Consider the following 19,896-nt stretch of genomic DNA (forward strand, 5'->3'; position numbering starts at 1 on the left):
TCAGCCTCAGCCAATCAGAGCGCACGCCCCGCAATCCGCTTTGACTGCCCCCTGCCGTTGGCTCCGAGCCTCCGCCCTCCACGCACCCCGCCCTGACGAACGAGAGGAGGGCGTGAGTTGAGGGGTTCGAGTCCCGGCTCCGGCGGGGGCGGTGCCGTGCACTGGGCTCAGCCTGCCGCAGGGATGAGCTCTAAAGCAGGATTTGCAGGCGAGCCTGTCTAATCTGCGCAGGGTTTAGCTGTCTTTCTGGGTATCCCGAAGGTTTAAGTGGGAACATGACTGTGCAGGAGGATTTGCTAATCAAATTTTTCTCCATCAGGGGAGGAAGGCTGTTTCCTAACGTGTTCATCGTGCCCCTGGGCTGATAAATCCCTCTAAATTGCATCAAAACTAATGATGAGTTAAAAGAAACGTACACTGGTTCCAGACGTGGAAGCAGTGAAAGAGGTTGGTTATTATTATTATGCTTCCCCCTTTTGCAAAGGTCTGCCCAGGCTGCTCCTGGCTGCCCCTTCCAGACACTGATGACTTTATTAAGGGATTAAAAGTTAGTTTCTTGTCTTTATTGAACGCTCTGATTTATGCATGCATTTAAATCAATCCCATTTCCTGCATTTTATCCCTTCTCCCCAAGGCTTTCAGGCTTTGCTGTATTAGACATTTGTTATAATCACATTGTTTTGAGGCAAGTGAGACACCGTGGGTGGTTTAAGCGATTTGAATAAATGAGCTGCATTACTTAGACAATTCTCCGAGGTGCTAATTGCCCCTCCTGAGCTGTAGATGCTTGTACTTGGACAAGTTTGTGCTGCCTCCCGGTGAAGTATTAACAAGCGTGCTTGCTAAGGAAGATGCTGTGTGGAGATGAGGTCCAGGCCCCTGCCTGGCCGGGAGCTGTGTTGTCTGGCAGTGGGGGTGCCTGGGGGGGATCTCAGGTGCCGCTAGCAGGCAGTTGCTGGATGGGCTACATAAGCAGCTTATTTTGTCATCTTAATTTTTTAATCCTACGCATTCGGTCGCCGCTCTCCTATTAGTAAGCATTAGCTCTCTAAGTCCCATTAGTTCCACAGAGAGCTGGGGTTTTGCTTGTGGGGAGACTGGTGGGGAAGCCAGCAGGAGTCTGGGGACCTGATGACGTCTGATTCTGGCCCTGTGGGATCACAACCATCACAGTTTGGTTATTTTCCTTCCCTCCAGAGCTGACACAAGCCCAGGGCTGGCCCTGTTTGGCCTCTCACTGCTTTATTAAGGCAACTATTTCCTTGTGCACAAATACATATCATACATTCAAACACACTTCTCCCTCCATCAGGTTTTCCCTTTAACCCCGTGGCCGTCCCTAGGGCTCTGTTATGTTAGAGAATCTCAAGCCTTGGATTTAAAATTAGTTGACTGCTTCTCTTTAATAAAAGTATTCCTGCTTTCTTTAAATAGCACAAAATGCCACAGAAAGCCGGTGGGTCTGTTTGTGAAGATGTGGCAGCTCGGAGAGGAAAAAGAAGAGGGGAAAAAAAAAGTAAAACCACACATCTCCCCAAACCCCTTCTGCCTAATCCAACTGAATTAGAGGATTTCGAAGTGGATTTAAAACTAAATCTTGATTAGGGAGAATTTCTCTCCAAGAGCTGCTGCACAGTAGTATTAATGGGAAGCGATCGTGGTCAGAGGAAATAGGACAGAAATAACCGAGGGTAGCGCATACGCGCTCACGTCTGTGCGTGAGCTGAAAGAATCCGAGCATATCTCAAGAGGAAAAGGGAGAAATTAAGCATCGGGATAACGAGACTGGGTGCCACGGGGCTGGCGGGGAGCAGCCACATCTCTGCTGCACTGGGAGCATCTCCCTTTATCCCAGTGGAGGGGTCGCAGGTGGAAAGCGAAGGGTGCACGGCCGGGGGAAGAGCTGGGAAAAGCGGGGGGGGTCTCTGCCTGCTCCCCCAGTCACCGGTGTTTGTCCTTGGAGCTCCGGGAGCTGAGCCCCATGCGCTCTGGACACATGCCTGGAGGTGCCCATGGGATCCTCTCTCTGATGACCGTGGTCCTCGTCCTCCCAGAGGGTAAGTGCCGCTGTCCCCGGGGTGTGCAGTGCGCCCATGCTTTGGAGTTACGGTTGTTCGCATCCTCCCCAAACCCTGGTTGCTGAAGTGGGGTTTATCCTTGGGATGAACCGGGGGACAATCCTGCCCTGAGCAATGTGGCTGTGCAGCGGTGGTTTTAGGATGGAGCCAATGTCATCACATTCAGTACAAAAAGAGGGCCAGGAGCTGGGTCCCCAGGGGCTCCCTGTGCCCAGCTGTGCAAGGGTGCTCACCCCGCTCCCCAAAACCCTGTGGGCTCGGGAAGGCTCTGGGTCAGCATTCCGAGGTGGGGAAAGCTAACGGCTACAGTAAGCGCAACCTGATTCCTGTTGCTGTGGTTAATCAACGTAGAGATCAGGTATTGCACTTGCCTTAAACTCTGAATGATGTACGTTAATATCCCTTGAAGGCCTTTTGTTTTTATTTTTAAAGAAAACTGAGAAATTGCTTAATTCCCATTCTGGTTTAGGGCAAGCAACTCTGAGACGCAGCCGCTGACCCTGCAGGGAAGGACGAAGCTGCTCCCAGTGTGCGCAGCTCTGGGGACACAAACCAACCCTCTGTCCCAGGGTCACAGATGCATTGGCTCAGAGTTCCTCTGAATGAGGATTTCCCTTGTGTTTCTGAGTTGTTTTGCCTCCTCGATAGACCCTGCGATAAAAGCAGGACTGTGTTCAGGGTGTGAAATGAAACCATCCCTCTGGTGTCAATGACTCCAACACCAGTATGGCTGAAACTGGAGGAGTTTGGTGAAACAGGTAAAAGCTGTTTCCAAGAGCGGCCGAGCCCTGGCTCAGGGATGTCTACAGCTGGGAGGTTTCACCTTCTCTTTACAAATCCTGTTTCAAAGCTCTCTTGTTCCCACTATTAGATCCCAGCATAAATCTCCAGCTAATCTCTGATTTTGCACTGACCTCTAGTGGGAGATGCTTTTACATCTTTGGGGCCGCTGGGTAAACAAGTGGCAGGCGGCTTCGGGCTCTGGCTTGATGCTTAACGCGACTTGGCGAGGCAGAGAGCGCTGCAAAGCCATCGGTAGAAAGCAGCCAGGAAGGAGCTGAAGTATTTTTCACCCCCGGAAAAATCTAATTGTGTTTCACGTGGTTCTTGTTTAGTGTCCGGACTCCAGTGTTATGGCTGCAACATCATCGTTGGCACCAAAAACGTGGACATGGGGTGCTCTAACCCGGAGGTGATCACCTGCTCCCACTCCCACCAGGGCTTCAAACACCGGTTCTGCATTAAGACGGAGAGCGGTGAGTCTGTCGAGAGGAGCCCAAGTTTCAGGGGGTGCCAGATCGAGCTGGTGATGCTCGCACCCCAAAGCAAACCTTGCTGCCTTCACACGGGTGCCAGGCTGGCCGAGCACCACCCTCGGTCCTCCTGTCCCCACTGTCCGCCTGTCCTGATGTCCCGTGCTGTCCTTGCTTTGCAGTGGTCCTGGGCATCCTGCTGGCCAGCGGCTGTGCCACCTCCCGGCACTGCCAGCAGCAGGAGCTGCCGGGGGTCCGAATCCACTGCTGCGACACCGACCTCTGCAACGGCTCCCCCCGGGACCCCCGGCCGCCCCCTGGCCTCGCTGGCAGCCGCCTCCTCCTGCCCTGTGTCCTTGCTGCCCTGCTCCTCTCCTGAGCCCCCCAAGCCTGGGGGGGGCATGGGACCCTCGGAGGGGACAGGAGAGGGGATGTCCCTGTCCCTGCTCTCACAGGTGAGCAGGAAACGCTCCCATCCCCTATAAAAGGTGCTCGATGAGTTTTGGTGATGCCCCAGTGCTGCGGCTGCACCCCAAAGAGGATGGGGGGCATTTCTCCAGACTCAGGGGGTGGCTGGGGGTACCCACACCAGCCTGGGACAGGGGGAGCACAAAACCAGGGGTACCCACACCCACTCGCATCTTCCCACGAGAGGGCATCCTCGGCCTTCGTTCTGCCACATGGGACCCCCCCCCAGCTTGCCCAGGGGGGCTTTGGGGTGCAGGGATGGAGCACCCACCCAGGGCAGCACCCCCAGTGGGGTCCCAGGGATGGGTGGGTGGTGGGGAACGTATTGCCCATGTGAAATGAATGTTTTTTTGCAGATGTTATCCCAACCAAAGAGGCCAAACAGGAGCTTTAACAGAAAATTCTCATCCCATACGGCTCGGAGCCCCAGTGGCTTGTTCAAGGTCATCGCGGGGGTTTGTGGTAGAGCTGGGAATTAAATGCATATGTCTCAAGATCCAGCCTTGTGCTTTTATCACCAGGGAAACAGCATAAACCGCACTGATGAGAAATGAATGAAATATTTATATTCTGATTTTTTTTTTCTTTAGATAAAAAAAAAAAATAATGCAAAAGACCTTTTCCATGCAGAACATCAGCTTTTGATGACATTTATCAGATGTGTGTCAGGAAACAAGTCAAAACTCTACTAAAAATATTATCTGAGGTACCTTCCCAGCAGAGGCACCTTGGGGCTGATACAAAACATGTTCAGACTCTGAAGATTCACAACAAAAGAGAATCAGAAAACAAATCCTGTAAAAATGACAAGAACAGCGACATTAACCGATTCCCCCTCTTTCCCCTTAAAACGTTCCATATGATTTTCAGGGGAGAAAGGAACATTTCCTTGGCAGCTGGAGTTATTCTTGCTACTGGTTATTTATCTGTCGGGATCAGCGCTGTGCTGAGCTCTTGCAACAAAACCTCCACGGATATAAATTCTCATTTATCGGTTGAGGTTGGGGATGGGATCCCAGTGCAGGGGACAGTGCTGATGGCTGGGGGTCCTGGATGTAGCATCTTGGGGTGAAGCGAGGTATGAGATGATGTGGTCCCCTCCATCCCCGTCTCCCCTCCCTCGGTCCCCAGCTGGGGATGCTCCTGGCCCCTCTCTGCCCCCCTTGCCCAGCCTGAGCCATCCATCTTGTGCTGTGTAAGAGCCCTGTTGCAATTAAATAGGCTGAAGTGCTCCTGAACTCTTTAACCTTTGCCCTGGGATTGCTCCTTTTGCCCCGGGGCTGTGGATCAGCTCCATTGCACTCTCCAAACAGAGCTCGCTACTTAGCTGACATTTCTTTCTCCTGCTGGATCCTATTAGCACCCTGAGGTTGAAAATGCTACTTTGGAGTGTTGTAAGGAATGTGATTTATACTGGAAAGTAGCGGCAATCTATCTTTCCCTATACACACACTACACATGAGGCTGGAGAGCTAAATCCACATCGCCTGAACAAACAGCGACTGGGATAATTGGTGAGGAGGCTTCAGACAGCGACTCGGTGGGACGGCACAAGCAGGGCCAGGGATGCTGAGCTCAGAGCCGCGGAGAAACCCCGCTCCCAACTGGGATCCCATATCTGCACCAGTGCAAACTGGTGCTGGGTGCTGCTGGTTTCCAGGCAATGCTGGAGACCCGATTGGGGAGCTGCCTGGGCTCTTTGCAAGGGCTCTGGTTGTGGGGTCCATTGCGTCCTCCTTCACACTTTTCATTCCCTGTTGGGCTTGTGCCAAGGGAAGAGCTGAGCAGAATTTGCACTGGTTTGCCTGCATGTGAGTACGCATCATAGATAAGACACTATGCATGGGAGGCAGATGAAAATAAGAATTGAATGGTGCCTGAAGGAGGGCTGATTAGCTTTTATCAGATATGACACACTAACCACCAAAGCTCCTTGCTGGAATACTGGGTTAAAATCTCGGCGGTGTCAAACTTCATGCGCCTAAGCAAAGAGACACTTTCCATAGTGTTTGTGTGAATCTTCTGGATAACCCCCGGAGACTGAAACCGTCTCAGCTTCGTGTGGGCATTAAAGGTCCCACCCACGTGTTTAAAAAAAGCCCCAAACCCAAAAACGCACAAGCTGACATTTAGTCTGAAACGTCTTGTTCCTGCCGTGCTGCGTGGCATCCGCTGGCTGCGGTTCGGGGGCTGTGGGCATCCCTGGGGCATTCGCACCAACAGCCCCGCGGGAAGCCAAGGGCTTATTTTGCACGTGCAGAAGTGTGCGCACAAACACGCACACAGGCGTGAGCACGGAGCTTTCTGGGAGAAAAATCAACTAGAAAAAAACCCACCCAACCCTAAGAAGCCTCTATGTCAAAAGCCCTTTTATAAAAGCCTCAGTAGCTGAAGAATTGCCATTGTTTCAGTCTCCAGTGAGTGCTAGTCTTAAAATATTTCCAGCTCGGAGCAGGCTTTGACATTCTGCCCAGACCCAGGAGAGGGAACAAACACGAGTTCAGAAATGTTTCTACAAGGCACAGATCCTTCTTCTTTTTGGAGAACAGCGTTCAGCATCTCACGTCCTGTGGCCACATCCCCTTAAAGCAGGGGAAACCCTCCAAAACACCCCCAAAAGCAGGGGGGTGTGGGCTGCTCAGGGGGTCCCGGTGAAGCAGGGGGAGCTGGCCTGGCTTTCAGGCTGAGGTGCTGGGCTTTGCTCTTCATGCTGGTTACTCAGCTTTTCCCTCGTGAACAGCAGAACCATTTTTCCCCCTCCCAGAACTCGGTTGCTCCGGGCTGCTCTGGCTGGAAGGCTGGCGGGTGTGCAGAACTAACCCCACCTCGCTGGATGGTCCAAAAGCACAGGCTGCTCAGAGCCTGGCAATCGCAGGAGGCAACAAGTGTGCCGTGTATTAACACCCTTTAGCCTTCTCTTGGTGTTCACCAGCCATCCTGGGTGTGACAGAGGGCAGATTTGGGAGGAGAAAGCTCTCAATGCTTTACTCCATCGCTGCAGGAAGGGTAGGCGAGGGATGGAGCGCAGCACACGCACCAAGGTCACCTGCACCTTCCTGCAAACAACTTTTTTTGGAAGAAAGGTGCAGAAAACCATTAGAGGTTGTAGGAAAGTAGGAACGAGACGGCTGCCCGGGAGTCTGTGTGCAGTGCTGATGCCCAGGGCTGCCTTGACATCGCTCCAGAGCGGCAGTAAACGTGCGCTTATCACGGCAGCGAGCACTCATCACGATGGATAAAGGGCACTGTTTACCGAGGAACAATGCGGGGTTAAAATTTACTAAGTCCTTGTGCAACTCTTTATAGAGAGGCAGTGAGGACAAATAAACATCTCTTAAAATACAGGCAGTGCTCGGGCTCACTGCTTAATTCATTCTGCGGAAATGCATGTTGTTCAGAGCCATTCATTGCAGGAGCTTGAAGCAGCAGGGGTTTGATCCACTCCAAATTTAAGGCAAAATAATATGATCCTTGTTCATCTCTTGTTTGTTCCTAGGAGAGAACACAAGGTCAAATCTCCAGCTAGTGCAAAGTTTGCTCTAAACTACTGAATTTTTTATTTGACAAAGTTTCTCTCTGCTTGCCCTCTCTCCGTGCACCCTCCCTCCCTCCAGCTCGCAAGCCCAGGAGGAGCCCAAATTCCCAGAGGATTTGGGTTTTCTCTTTGAGTGATAAAGGCTTCAGGGGCGGTGGTGGAGAATGAAATCTGGGTGGCCAAAAGCAGAGGCTCCCAAGGTTGAAAGTTAGGATGTCTCTTATCTGCTCCCCTCCCATGGAGAGACAAACAGGGGAGCAACCAGACCTGGGACATCCAGCTCCATCCTTCTTGTTGCCGCCCAGCCTGTTCCAGGGATGCTCCAGTGGGTCCCAGCAGAGCAATCCCCTTTCTCTGAGAGCTGGTTAAGCCTCAACCACTTCACGAAGCTGAGAGGGAGCAGTGCCAGCTGTATTGACAGAAAACCATGAACTGGGTCACATTGCCTGCTCCCCTCTCAGCGCAGAGCTCTCCTCTTGCACAGAGAAACAGGGAGCACATTGCTCAGGGGGATGCACAGGGTGCAGCATCCGCACTGGTCCAGGAGCTGCAAACATAATGGCTTTGCTTAAATGAGCCCAAAGCCTCAAAGAAATGCTCTTCTTCTCTAGGACGAAAGCCGAGGCTGCCATCTGCCAAGGGCTGGGCATTAAGGGGGTTGGATGGAGGGAGAGTTTGGGATCCTTGTTCATTTTAATAACCTCATGGCAGTGCTCGAGCCAATGATGTGCCTGACCTACATACAGCCCCGAGCTCTCTGAACACAATTGATCCATTGGCAAGAGAGCAAATGTGGTAGCAGGGGGAGGACCTGCAGCACTGTACCCAACCAGGGTGCTGGTGGCACTGTGGCCATGTCGTGGTGTCCGACTGCTGGGATGAAGCCGTGTGGCAGCAACTTGTCCTCCATGCTGGGCACCATCTCCACCCCACAGCCCCAGCATCCCTGCCCCGTACCCTCCATGCACAGAACAACCTGGACCCATGGACATGTATTTTGAGATGTTCTCCTACAACAGACATTCCTTTGTGTAATTGGCTTCTGGTAGGGAGAGGTGTTGGCTTGTGTGTGCCCCTGGGATGCCTCTGAGTAATGCACGCAAGGTTTTGGCTGCTCTTAAGTCAAAAGGTTTGCTCTTTGGCTCAGAAGCTAGATTCACATCTCCTCCTGGAGCCTGCTAATGGATCATCAGTGGATTCAAGTGTCCTTCCTCCCTGGTCGTCTGGTTTATCCAGCCTGGAAACACACCCTGAAACCTTTTCCTTCCACTCTGTTGTTTTAGCATCTGACACCCCAGGGCCACTCTCGCTGACCCCACAGGCTCTGCTGCAAAGGATGGATATTTCTGTCACAGTTTGCTCTTTTCTGTCCTTCAGCAGAACATGTTGGTGGCAAAGGGCAGACACTATGGTGATTTTTTACTCCCCCAAGCCCCCAATGTTTCACAAATTAAGAGTTAGGGGGAACAAAAATCATACCATCTGGTGACACAGTGAGCCTAATCCTGGAGTTTGCCTCTCCCCAGGCATGTGGACACAAATTTACTTGCCTGACTGCCGGTGGCATTAGCCAGTGAGTGCTGATGAGGGGGAGGATGGATGAAGACTCAGAGAGACCACAGTGTGGGCAGCGCTGAGGAGGAGGAGGAGGATGGAGAAGAGGATGTGTCCTCACACTGCGTAACTCTTTTGGGACAAAAGTCAGGTCTTCTGAGTGTCAGTGTCATGTTCCTCCCCTTGGGTAAGATCTCTATTAGACCTGCTTTAGTGCTACCTACACGGAGCAGCAGACTTCCTCCCTGACAGTAATTACAGAGCTCATTAAACACAGAAAACTGAACCCTGGTGCGGAATAAGGAAAAATAAGGCGAGTTAAAAGGTGGGCAGAGTCTGGCGTTGCCTCTTCCCGGTGGCGTCACTTTGCTCCCGAGGAAGCTCCGTGCCAAGTTTCAGTTTTACACGGCAGAAATGAATCACAGCAAATTGCTGACGGAGCCTCCGCCGCCGTCAAACACCAACTGGTTCCGTATAAAGGGAAAGTGCTGCTGGCCCCCGCTCCCGCCATCTGAGCACAAGGCTGCTAATTAGTAAATAAGGGATAATCCAATCAATTAAATGCTCAGCTTGGAGGCTGGAGAGGAGGGCACAGCTCTGCTGGTGAGGTGGGCAGGATGGGGTGGTTATGCAGGGTCGGTGTGGGGCTTGGGGTGTGCGGGGGGTTATGGGGGTCTCTGCCACAGGGTTCTCTTTGTAACCCAGGCAAGTGATGCCTCTCACTGGACAGTTCTCCCTCTCTGGTGAGTGTGCGGTGAATGGGGATGCAGTGAATTTGACGGGTGGGATGGATTCTCAGTGTGTCCCCCGAGGTGTGCTGGTCCCCTCCAGCGGGCAGGCGCGATGCTGGGGGGGTCACCGTGAGGCAGGGAGGTTTTTATGTCCTGAGTGCATGGGCAGGCTCTGTTCCTCCTCTGGAGCCCAGCCAGGCTGTGTCCTGTCCTCACTCCCGAAGTGACCCTGGTGTCACCACAGTGGGTAAATAGTGGCCACCCACACCCGTGGCGTCTGGCACCTCGTTGGTGAGCGAGGTGAAGGCGAGCTGCAGGAATCACTGAGTATTCCAAGGCTTGCAAATTCAACCTCAGGAGAACAGCAAAAGGAAATTAAACACTCACTCTGTGATGGCAAGTAGGGCTCTCCTGGGGTGGCTCGGTTGAGGAGCCCAGGACAGGGGGACATGGCCATGGGTCCCCGTGACAGCCCCCCCAAGCAGCCCTGTCCTGTCAAATCTCTCGTACACCAGCTTTTATCATCATCCCTTGCTGCTTTGCCACTACTGAAGCATGTTCCACCAACACCAATTTCAATTAAATGTTTTCAAAAAGTCATTAAGGAGAATTCCCCATGAAATTATTTTGATTTCCCTCCTCCCCTCCACACCTCCCCGCCCCTCCATCCACTTCCAAACTAATGAGATTAATTGGAAACTACAAACATCTTCCAAGGGCCCAAGGCAAATGTGATGTCAAACAAACGTAACTTCCCCAGCTGTGCAGGATCTCATCGACCCTCCTCCCGCTCCCCAGCTCAGAGCATCTCTCCCAACAAGGGGCTGCATTTTGCAGTCTCAGAAGGTGCTCAGGTTTTAAAACCTTTGATTTTTTTTTTTTCCCCTCCTTTGAGGAAGGAAAAAGGAAGTTCCTGAGGAATAAGAGCTGTCAGACGCAATAATGTGAAATCTTACTTTCGGCTTGCAGGCGCAGGGGGGTCCCTCTGGCGTGCGGCGTTAACCGGGGGAGTTGAAACAGTCAAGTGGGGCAGAATATTAGAAAAGTTATCCTGCTTTCAGCCCTGCAGGTAGGAAAAGACAAATAAAACCCCCCAAACCCAATAACCTGCAAACCAAACCCAACAATAGCTCTATTCACCTCCCAGGCTTTTATCCCCTTCCAGGGTTTGATTCCTCCCATCCAGGCGCTGGGTTGATCAATAGAAAAAATCTCCACCTCACACCTCTCCTGGCCCGCACGGGCTCCTCCAGGACTGATTAAATTCAACAGCCGGTTGTGGGGCCGCATGTCTCGGAACACAGCGCACTTTTTCAGGCTACCTTGCTACCATCCGCTCAGGATAAATAGAGAGGGAGGAATATGGGAGGTTTGTTACTCTGTGGAGCAACCGCTCTGTGTCAAGTAGAGGGAAGGAAAACCTCATATAGAGCCCCAGACCCTGATGAATTTAATAGGAACATACATTTATACATATATATATATACATGGGGAGTAGTGAGGAAGATTGCGTCAATAGTTTCAGAATTGGAGGAAACAAATTTTTTTGCATGGAACACCCCCCGAAGCCCAATGTGTGCAAGCACAGATGATGCCAGGGATAATTAAGCTGCAGAACAGACTCTCTTCTTTGCTGTGATGACTTTAGTGTCACTTAGCGCTCAGATGTGCTGCCAGTCCCACTCCTCATAGGGGTGTGGATGGATTTTGGTGGGGAAGATGTTGTGAGATGCCCAAGGAGGGCCTGGCAAGCATCACCCCCCCTTGTAAGATCCTAGGGTACTTAGGGCTGTGGGGTGCATGGGGAGCAAGGAGCATCGTGGTGGCACAGGCAGGGGACAGGGCAATGTGAGGTCACCTGTCCTGCTGCCCATGCAACACCCAGGCCAAAAAACACCGCAGCAGATCCAGTCCCTGGCACCTTCTGACAAGTTAGAAACCTCCAGTTTATTAAAGATACATTCCTACGCTAGTAAAAGACGCGTTGTCTGGTGGCGGAGAGGCTGCAGGATGTTATGGTTGGAATGTTCCTCGGCCCTTGTGTAATTAAGAGCCCCACCAGCTGTGGATCTGTGACAAGCTATTCCCCCCCCTCCAGACAGAGAGACTTGATGTTTGCTGTGATCTCCGTGATGTCACCAGCTCCCCTTTGATGTGTGCAACCGAGGAACTGCTGGGCTCATGACTCCGGGGGGATATTTGTCTGAGTATTGCTCATTAGATGACCCAGTAGGATGGAGGCAAGATTAATTACAGGAGGGAAGACACCGATCCCTGCCTCTATATTCATTAGCACATTAGGGCTCGGTGGCCGTTGCGGTGAGCCAAATGCAAAAGTAATAATAGGACGAAGTCCCTTCCCTGAAGATTTCAACAATGGGACAAAAGGATGAATTGTTTTCCCCATTTCGTGTGAGGAGGATGGAGAAGCAGAACAATTAAAAGCCTGTCTTAACGGAGGATGTCGCACAAGGGATGCGCAGTGGAGCCAGACGCAGAGCAGATCCCTCCTGATCCCTCTTCGTGTTTTCACGTTTGTATAACATGATGAAACCACAAATCTGCAGTGGTTTCCTTGTGCAAGTCCTCCTCTTGGGCTGGCTGGTGGCAAGTAACGCTGCAGGGGTGGCCAGCAACGATGGACCAGCCCTTGGGCTTTGTGGGACAGGAATGAAACCAGGTCTGAGTAAACGGGCTCAGGAACTCATCCCTCCCTGCGCTGAGGCTTCTAAATCCACAGCATACAAACAAACCTTCTAAAATAGCTGGAAAACACTTTGTTCCTATTCTCTTTCCGACACCCTCGTTCCCATCACGATGTTACGTGCTGGAGACAAAAGGTTCTCCTGTGGCACAGCTCTCAGGCTCCCCGGGGACTCCTGGCCCTTCTTTAGTCACCAGGATCTTCCAGGGACAGAGGAAGCTGGAGGCAAAACCCCGCTGCCCGTTATAATAACATAAAGGAACATATTTTATGCAGGCCCTCAGATGTGTCGTCTTCGGGCTGCGGGGAGGACAGCTGGAGCCCATCCCTCCGCTCAGCCTTGGTGAACTGTTCTGCTGGTGGCTTCTGAGTTGTTATTCTGGGCTGGATGAAAAACAGCTCCGTGACAGCGGAGAGGGCACAGCACAGGTTGAAGGAACAGTATGTCCCCTCTGCTCACACCCTGGCCGCTTGCTGGGGCAAATACCGGCCCCGAGCCCCCGAGGGAACATTTTTGCAGGTATTTACCCTGCGAGCAGCCCAGAACTGGATTAAGATCAGGTGAGCGCTGAGACGATGTGGAAATGCCTGTCAGGCCTACAAACCTGCAGGGCGAATTAAGCAATCATGTTCCCAGGACATACATAAAAATAAGTAAAAAACACTATTAATCCATAGCAACAAAAGGAGATAGCATGGCAACAGCAGCAACTGCTGCAAAACAAAACAGTAATGAGAGGAGAGGAGAGGAGGGGAGAGAGAAAATAAAGCTCTGCTGCTTCCATTGGGGGTTTTTAAGGTAAAGTGGGATGTTGCATCCCAGGTCGGTGGGTCCTGGTCCTGCGTCCACCCGTGCATGGCTCCTAAACCTGTGCTTGGGCTGAGAAGGGTCCCAGCTCCTGATCATCCCCAGCAGAGCAGGGCTGGTAGCTGAGGTTGCTGAGCGCATTGTGTTTTTTTCCACCCTCTAATTGCTATTGATAAAATTAAAGCAAAAAGTGTCCAGCACAAGAGGAACAGTCCTCAATAGCAGCTCACAATCACAAGCATGAGCTGCTCAAAGCCATGAGCGCTGCAGGGAAAAAAGAGCCTTTTACCCCTTAGGACTGACGTGCCATGGACGTGCTGGATTATATTGAGCCCACCCTCCAAAGCGATGCTTTCAGCCCCAAACTGGGATAAACTCAGCATCAAAACCAGGGCTTAAACCCTGTTTTGAACCCAGGTAATGCTCTGCTGTGGATGTGTAGGGAGAGTGTGATGGAAATAAGCCCTAATGAGTGTTAATTTGAAGTGGCAAGTTTGTGAGTCAGGGCGGGGGCTCAGGGGGATTTGGGCAGGGGCGCAGTTTGGGGATGAGAATCATTGCTGCTTCTGCTGCCTGCTAAAAGGGGTTATTTATGCTTTTGGCATGGCAGACCAGGCCAGGAGCACCGCAGCGATGTTCCGGGGGCTTGGGATTTGGAAGGAGAAGAGGAGCTGCATGGAGCACAGAGAGGGGATCACATAAAGCTGAGTTACAGGCAATTTGGCTTTATCAGCGTCCCCGTTCAATGGGTTGTTGTGAAAAGGAGGAGGTTTTCCACGCTGTGAGAGCCAAAGCAAATACGGTGAAACTTAATTAAATGCTTGCCTGCTAAAATAATAATTTTCTTATGAATTGAGGAAGCAAAGCACAATGAAAGATGGATCTGATAAAGGAACAATGATTCTCCAGTGTTCCCGGCACAGGTAAAGAGCACAATAAAGCAGTTTTTTTGGTGGGGAAGGTTCTCCGCTTTTCCCCTCATCCAGGTCCATGTGTAGGGTGCCCTCATGTGCTGCCTGGCTCCATCACAGAACGTGAACGTACAATCCAGTGCTGCCCTACACAGCCAGCTCAAGGAACGAGTTACCAGCAGCGGGTGGAAATACTAATGCTTGTGTGGAGGAAAGAGAAGGAAGAGAGGGGGGGAAGTCTGGAATAACTGCAATTTTAATTCTGCTTTTGCTTGCCAGGGCTGGGGAGACAGGAGGCACCTCATCTCGTGGGCTTGGGGCCACTTCTGCACTCCAAGAACTTGTTCGGAGGGGCTCCGGACAGAGGAAAAAAGTCAGCTGGAAGAAAGCCCTTCCAAAGAAGAAATGAATGGTAATATCATCATCATCATCACACAAAGAACCCAGGAGAATCCTTCCAAGAGGTAAAGATGGGAAAAACAATAAAAAGAAAAGAAAAAAGAGGTCTTGAACTGTGCACCTGCAGGGCTGGCTGCCTGTGAGCATATGGAACACGCCTTGCACACATATATGGAACATGCCTTGCACACACGTGTGCAGAACACACCTTGCACACGTACATGGAACACGCCTTGCACACACATGTGCACTCCCACAACACAGTTGGAGCGCTCGTTCCCAGCTCTGCAAAAGTTCGCAGACTTAGAGGCCAGGCAGAGATTTCTCTTGAAAGCTCCTCTCTGAATGTTGTTCCTATTTAGAAAGAAAAAACAGGCTGGACTTGAGCATGTTCAGCACCCCAGAGCGAGATGATTTCCAGCTCTCCCTGGGCTGCGATGGGCATCAGGGCACCGATGTAATGTAACAAAATAGGGAGAATAAGAAGCAATTTGGAGCTTTACTCTTCTTTTGGTTGCTGGCTTCAACTCAGCACAGCCGGCTCCAGCCAGGGCATTCGGCTTCTTGAGTCTGACTCAAGGCTTGTGGGCTCAATACTTTTACATTGAGGCCTCAAACCATTGGGGAGGGTTTAGGCCAAAACCCTGTTTTTCCATTATTTTAATAAACGTGATCACTTTTCAAAAGGTTAGTTTTCTAGCCTCCTCCAAATGCAGATATCCTTTTCTCTCACCCCAGAAACCAAAAGACTGGATTTGGACTCTGCGTTATTTGGCATTTACTCCTTTAGATATGTTGAACATTACTTCATGGCTGGAATTGCAGAAATCAACCCACTAATAAAATAGAAACTAATAACTTTTACCGTCTTTGTCTTTCTATGGGAGTCAGGACCGGCTTAGTCTGTACAATAATTATACTGTATGCACGGCAAAAGAAGTTTTCGACTCCTGCCATTCCCAGCCCTTCCCCACCAAAGGAAATAAAAAAGTTGGCAATAAATTTAAACCAGTTTTATTTACCTTGAACTACTCAGCCAAGAATGCACATTATTTAGGGACTGGAATAAAAAGCCATTCACTCTGGTTCAATTGGCCATTTAGTTCAATTTGTGTGTGTTACTGCAGGTAATTACTATGGTAATAATGTACTGTAATCTGCGCTGATTTGGAACTTGTCCTGTTTCTATATTAATAATAAGTGCCATATATGTACTAATTACCAGTTTGTTACCATGGTTATTTGCGTAGATGCCATGTTAATGATACCCTGGAAACATAAAGCAATCACATTTTTGAATTAAATCTTTGTGGTCTCTTTAGTGCTAAAAGCCCAATTCACATAAAATAATGATGAAGAAAATGAGATCATCGTCGCTGACTTGCCAGCAAGCTGATTAGCTGCGCTGCATAAATATACGGTTTTACCATACTGAAAAATTAGAGCCTCCAAAACATTTTCCACGGTTGCTAAGTAACTTCCCAAAGATTACATCACTTACAGGAATACGCAGTGCCAAATCTGTCATGCACACGTATTTATAGAGCACACAGTGTGGGGAACGTGTGCTCGGCGGAGAGGGCTCCGGTGCTGCCATAGGTGTTCGCTGCCGGCTCCCTGCCAGAGGAGAGGGAGAAATAAACAGCATCCCTCCTGCTTTCCCAACAAAATCACACACACCCCCCTTACTGCTTGGAAGGAGCCAAGAGGCAACCCAGAGACATCTATTTTTTAAGATTATTTAAAGCCAGAAGGGACTTCTGCTATCCCTCCCCTACAATAATTTCACGCTGCAAGTCCTGCGCTGGCTTGTGTCTCTTCTCCCCTTTAAATTGAAGCGAGCAGCGCATTTTTGGGGATGATTTGTTGGAAGTGCATACTGGAAGGGACGGGGCTGGCTACTGCTGCCTCCCAGCCCAGGGCAGACGTGTCGAGGTTTTGCTGTGGGACGATGAGCAGCGTTCGTCCCTGCAAAACTTCTCCCTGCAGTCTGGCATCCAGCTCCTTTTGCAAACAACCTGCTATTCCCACACAGCAGCTATAATACCTTACAGGCCATACTGGATCTACATTACAATTAAAAATAGTTTATTGGCAACAAAAACATCCCATTTTCCCTGATCACACAGTAAACAATGGGTCCTTCCTTACCCTAAAATGGCAATTCTTTAACCAGATGACACCGGCTCTGGGGAAAACTGGAACGGTGAAGCTACGTGTTCCTGCAGACAGCAATGAATAAAGCAAGGAAACCTAGAGGTGCCAACCCTATAGGAAAGTCTGATCCCTGCTGCTGTGGGTGAAGCCTCATGGATCTGGAGTCCTTGCAGGTCCATAGAGAGCAGCAAGACCCAGAGGCTGGAGGAGGCTGGAGGTTTGGGCACCCCAGGTCGGCTGAAAGGTGGAGCTGGGGCTCTGCTCTTTCACTGCCTGGGTTTGGCCAGGAGATGAACAAGGAGGTGAGAAAGAGCATCGTGGTGAGTCTGGACTGCAAGTACTTGGGATGACCAACAACCACCGCAATACTGGCCAAAAGCCCCCAGAAAGTCACGACATCAGCTTGCCAAGCGACACTGCCTGACCCTTGGCACGTCACGGAGGGGCTGGCTGACACTGGGAGATGCTCCCAGCTTCCACCCGGTGAGATGCTGTTGGACCACGGCTGCGGTGGGACCAGTTTCTCTCCGTTATCCTCCCTCCACTTTGGTCCGAGGCCACCGCAACATTTCCTTCCCCGCTCCTACAACACTCGGTCACCCGCAGCGGGTGCCGTGTCATTTGAAAAGCTACTTTAGTGCTCTTTATTATCTGGTCATTATTTTTCCACTGAAGCCTGAGATGAGCAAAACATAAATCAAACCAGAACAGGAGCTACTTGGAGCAGGTAAAGGATGGAAAAGATTTCAATCACTGAATCTGGGTGAGAAAAGCCAAAAGAGGGGGAGGGAGGGAGGAAAGGGGGGTAAGAAACAAAGAAGGGGAAAGAAACACCACTTGTTGTTTGTGGGATGAAGACAAATGTTTCCAAAGCCACATTTTCCATGTGAGTCCCAGTAAAAGCTCTTGGTTTGATTATTAATCACAGGGTGGCCTCCATCCATCACTCCATCCCTCTGTGCCTCCCGAGCTGTTTGATGTGCTACCCTCCGCTCTCCCATCCCGCATCCCTCCTATGGGCAACTCTGACAGGGAAAAGCCTGGGAATTTATTCCAATAAAGAAAAAGCAATCAAATAAATAGAGGAAGAAATAAGTAAGACTATCAGGAAGGCTTCTGCTGCTCCGGTTGGGTCCCTGCCTCTCGAGGCTTCTGGAGAGCTGCTGACACGGGGAGCGTCTTCTGAAATGGATGGACTTTGCCTCTTGCCTCATACATCTGTTTAATGACCTCTCCTTGCAGGCACTTGACATGTGATTTATGTGATATAAATTTTACCTCTTTGCTTCGGTGTTGCAATCGCTACATTCTGCAAGGTGAGAGCACCTCGGTCCCCGAGGACGCCGTGCTGGCTCCCTCGCCTTTCTGCTTGCCAAACTTTCTTCCTCTGGCCCTTCCTTAAGAAAAACAGCGAAACAACAAAAAGCAACAGCCAGAAAAACAACAGACCTTTAAAAATGTGTTTTTTCCTCTTTAAAAAGAAAACTTGCTGCTGACACAGCCTTCGCAGCGTTCAAGGCTGACGGTGCTTTTCAGAAAAAGAAAACAGCAGCATCCCAGCACATTTCCTGCGAATAATAATAATAAATACATATATAAATAAATAAGTCCTTAATTCTTTTACTGGCATCTCTAGCCTCAAATTCATAAATTCATCAGGACTTTCCCAGGATGTCAGTTTTGGCAAATGAGCCCTGAGCTGCTTCATGCTAATGGAGCGGTGGGCTGCCTGACCTCAGGAAATAGAGAGGCCAAACATGAAAAAACAGAGCCGGGTTCAAGGCTGGGGCTGTGAACCCCAGATTTGAGGGTGAGGTCGGGAAAGGGTCAGGGAAGCATTGTGTGCGCGCGAGGGAGAAATGCTGGTTTCTATTTAAAACCTTTTCATGCCGCTGCCAGAGACCTCTGGCCATTGTGTGCGGGAGCAGCCCGGCTATTGAGAAACGCGCCTTGAAGACCCTGACTGCAGGAATGGGGAAAGATTGGAAACAGCCACACTTACGTGTTACCAGCCAAACCCTCCCCTACCTTGGGAAGAAAGAGATGGGGAGATCTGCCTGGCTCTTTTCAGCGGCTAACACAGATGGATTTGCTTTGGCATTTAAGGGTGATGGATGAGCCAGGTGCTATTCATTAGAAATGATTTGTTGGGGCCGGCGTAGCTCGCCTGCCCATTAGGACGCATTTACTTCGCAGGTTAGTAATGATGGGCGCGCTTAATAGTTTCTAAGTATCAGAGGGCATTAAAAAAGCCCTGGAAGAGAAAGCTATCAATATTTACAGCTTCAATTTGTTGGGGGAGGAAACCAGTGTGTGTGTGTCTGTAAGGGGCGTCCGCCCTGGTCCCTGCTCCCTGGTGGTGGATGTTGGCACTGGGGAGGCTGGAGAGGAGCAACGGGGGTTGGAATCTGGTTGTGCTTTGTCCTTAGCTCATCCCAGTAACGTGGAAGCAGCAGCTTGTTCGGCTCCGGAGGGGGGAAACTGAGGCCCATCACCAAATTCGGGTGCACACCGAGGGCAGAGCCAGTGGCAGAGCGCGGCAGCCCCGGGGGTGGCAGTTCTATGGGGGTCACCTCTCCCAGAGCATCATGGACCACGATCAGAGGAGGCAGAAGGTCATTCACTGAGGGATGATTATGGCTATTATATCCCGATTCCCTTCCCCTGCCCTCCCCCCCGGCCTGAGCTTCGCTGGGAGCGATATCCCGTTAACAGCCCTCTGCCAATGGGCGGCCATTTACTTAAGTCCCAATTTTTCATTAAAATAGCACATATGGCTATCAAGCATCGCAAGGTCACAGGGCTGCATTGTCTCAGCTTAATATGATGCCATTAAGGCTGGACTATAATGTCCCAGATACAGCAAGTTCGGCAGCACAAGATCAAGCATTGGGCAAGACTGCAATTTCCTCCTGTCCTCCTGCTATGATCTTATCAAAGCCTGACTGATCTCTACATACAAAATCGTGCTGGAGAGCATTAAATATCGTGAAAGGCTTCGCTTCCAGCGGCCGGCGGGGAGGTTGGGTTCACAGCCCATCTCCCTTTGTGTGGCTGCCTCCCGGCTCCAGCGACGACTGGGGCAGCATCGGCTGGGGTGGTTCTGTCAGCTGGGCTGAGGAATGAGTGCGAGCTCGTCTTTTATCTTTGCTATGGTTTTTTTTGAAGCCTGACCTCCATTCAAGCTTGTGTGGTTTTGAGTCTAATTTTTCGCCTAGCTCAACATCTTATTACCAGGTCTCCATTGCCCTCATGGCCACCACACTGGCCTGGGACCCTCGGAGAGGTGACCGTCACT

The sequence above is a fragment of the Patagioenas fasciata genome, chromosome 20 (assembly GCF_037038585.1).
Source record: "Patagioenas fasciata isolate bPatFas1 chromosome 20, bPatFas1.hap1, whole genome shotgun sequence".
Classification (NCBI taxonomy): Eukaryota; Metazoa; Chordata; class Aves; order Columbiformes; family Columbidae; genus Patagioenas; species Patagioenas fasciata.